Here is a 3,216-nt window from a genome sequence, read left to right as displayed (position 1 = left end):
ACACACACACACACACACATACACACACACACATACACACACACACACACACACACCACACACACACATACACACACACACACACCACACACACACACACCAGACACACACACACACATACACACCCCAGACACACAAACACATACAGAGAGAGAGAGAGAGACAGAGACAGAGACAGAGACAGAGAGACAGAGAGAGATGATAAAGTGTCTATCTAGTATGCACAGACCCTGGGTTCCATCTCTAAGAGTGCTGAGGGAAAAGAGGCAGACCCACATGCCAGCAGAGTTTCAAAGAAATCATGGATGACTGATCCTTGAACTCCACCTCACTTTAAGGTGGGCATGTGCCCCTTTGTCAGTGTTAGGTGAGTACTTCAAAGGAAAAACCTCTCATAACAAATAGTTGCTGGCCCTTTAAAAGATAGCCTTTTAAACATTGTTATTAGGCTTCAGATACAGCCCAGCAGAGAAAACCACAAGAATCTATTTAAAGTAGCCTAAGGCAGGCCTAACTCCTCTACTTGACGACCTAGGGTAAACAATGCTTATTGTAATCTTAATGTGGTGCTAAATTCTCTGCAGTGAGGGCAGAGGTGTTCTTATTTGTCACTTCTGAATATAAATGTAGGAAGTATCATCTCCAACTATGCATGCTCAGAATGTAATTGCCTCTAAATGTGATAACATTATTCTTTATAAATTATATACATACATTTTACCAACAAAAGCCCTGAGCTTTCTTTGTAAAGGAGAGAGAGAATGATTGACAGATTATCCCCAGCATTCTCCTTGCTTGCAATAAGTAATCTTGTTTTTCTTCATTCTTTTCCCTCCCAGTTGTACATACTCACCAAGGGGTGAGCCCACTGCATTCAGTTACAGCTTCGGTTTGCTCACTATATTTTGACAACTGTAGAAAGTTATAAGAAGGGAAAGTTATGGTAATACTGCACTTGGAACTTTCTAAATTAGAAACATTTAACTTTTAAAAAGTGAGAAAAAGAGAATTCATAAGACAACCAGACAAGCTCTGGAATCAAGAAGACCTGGGTTCAAATCCAGAATTATAAACTTATGACTATGAGTTGTGAACACCTCAAAATAGAAGACAGTGCAGAATGAAATAAAACAGTCAAGGAATTCAGAGCATAATTAGGGATGAAGGTAGTTTAACTTCCACCTGAGTGGAAACACAGACTACTGGGTAACCAAACTGATTGGCCAAAGTTTCAATATCAAAGGCATGGCTTTGGGGACTTGCACGAACAAAGTGCTTATTTTAAAAAGTGGGAGAAATTACCCTGTGTACTCACTTACTAAGGTGGACTCATTGAGGAACACAAATCACTGAAACTGTATGTCTTGGACTTGAACTTCTAATAAAGCAAACAGAACCTTAGGGCAAAACCTGACTCTGATTTCAGTTCAAACCAGGAGAGACAGCTAAATTTCTACCTATGCTTGAGTGATTTTTTTAACCCTGGGGATAATTTAGAAAATTATAATAAAGCCAATTACCATAGTAATAATGCTCTATGCCAATTAAAAATGGAAAGCAATCTCTTTGCAACATCTAAGAGAAGTTGGCATTTTATAAAATCCTTCAGACTAGCCTTGAGCCTTGATTTTGATTCACAATGTTAGAAAACTCAAAGAGAATTTTACTAAGTGTATTAACAATGTTGAAATGTTTAGGAAAAATTAAAATTCAGTAGAATTACAGGCTTAAGTTATTATCTTCACTATAGTCATTTAATTGGTAGAATTTTGTTTGTTAGGATTATACTTATGGATTGTCATACATTTGAAAGGCTTGAAAAGTTCAAATTTATTAAATTTATGAGTATACTTTGAAAAGTGGAATTAAGTAACCTTATAAATAGGATTAATTATTTAAAGTGAATTTAATCTGTTTGAATTGTGTTGACTATTAATCAAAGAACAAATGATAGTAATTGCCCTTACTTTATACAGTAATTACAAGATTTATAAATAGTATACTAGTAATATTCATAAATCTTATTTAACTTTGGGAAAAACTAAACATGCGAGCTTAGAGAAGCATATTAATATGAAACTCTTCTAACCATAGATAGTTCATGAATCCTCAAGTCTTTCACCCACTTCAGTTGGCATGGTTCTTTTTTTTTATTCGATGTATTTTTTATTTACATTTCAAATGATTTCCCCTTTTCTGCCCCCCCTACTCCCCAAAAGTCACATAAGCCCCCTTCGCTCCCCCTGTCCTCCCACCCACCCCTTCCCACTTCCCTGTTCTGGTTTTGCCCTATACTACACTGAGTCTTTCCAGAACCAGGGGCCACTCCTCCTTTCTTCTTGTACCTCATTTGATGTGTGGATTATGTTTTAGGGATTCCAATTTTCTAGGCTAATATCCACTTATTAATGAGTGCATACCATGATTCACCTTTTGAGTCTGGGTTACCTCACTTAGTATGATGTTCTCCAGCTCCATCCATTTGTCTAAGAATTTCATGAATTCATTGTTTCTAATGGCTGAATAGTACTCCATTGTGTATATATACCACATTTTTTGCATCCATTCTTCTGTTGAGGTCTACCTGGGTTCTTTCCAGCTTCTGGCTATTATAAATATGGCTGCTATGAACATAGTGGCGCATGTATCCTTATTACATGCTGGGGAATCCTCTGGATATATGCCCAGGAGTGGTATAGCCGGACTTCCGGAAGTGATGTGCCCAGTTTTCTGAGGAACCAGTTGGCATGGTTCTTGATGTCATACTCTGAAATAATATCTTCACTGTAAAATTCCTAGAGTTTTTTTTTGAAGAAGAGTAAATCAGATAATGTCTCTTGGTCATTTAGTCCAGTATCTATTATAAAATCTTAGAGCATGGATCATTCTCTGTTTTAAATAGCTTGAGAGTGTGGATTTAAGTATGTCGATACATTCTGGCAAGTGGCAGAAGAGATCAAATTACTATCCAGCAGCAAGTAAAGCTGGAAGTTCCACAGAGTTGTAGATGACAGTCACAGATTTGTAGGTATTGCTTCATGCCTTCCATTGAACAGTGTCTACACACTATATTAATATTTGTGATAATCTGATACTACTGAAGGTTTATTAAAGAAGCACAGCCACCATGAGTAATGAAGATTTACTTTAGGGATAAGGGCTTCTGATGCCAAGTTGTGTAGTTTTTTTCCTGTGATGCTAGGGATGGAACCCAGA

Source organism: Apodemus sylvaticus, chromosome X, assembly GCF_947179515.1.
Source record: "Apodemus sylvaticus chromosome X, mApoSyl1.1, whole genome shotgun sequence".
Classification (NCBI taxonomy): domain Eukaryota; kingdom Metazoa; phylum Chordata; class Mammalia; order Rodentia; family Muridae; genus Apodemus; species Apodemus sylvaticus.
This window is presented reverse-complemented; position numbering follows the sequence as displayed.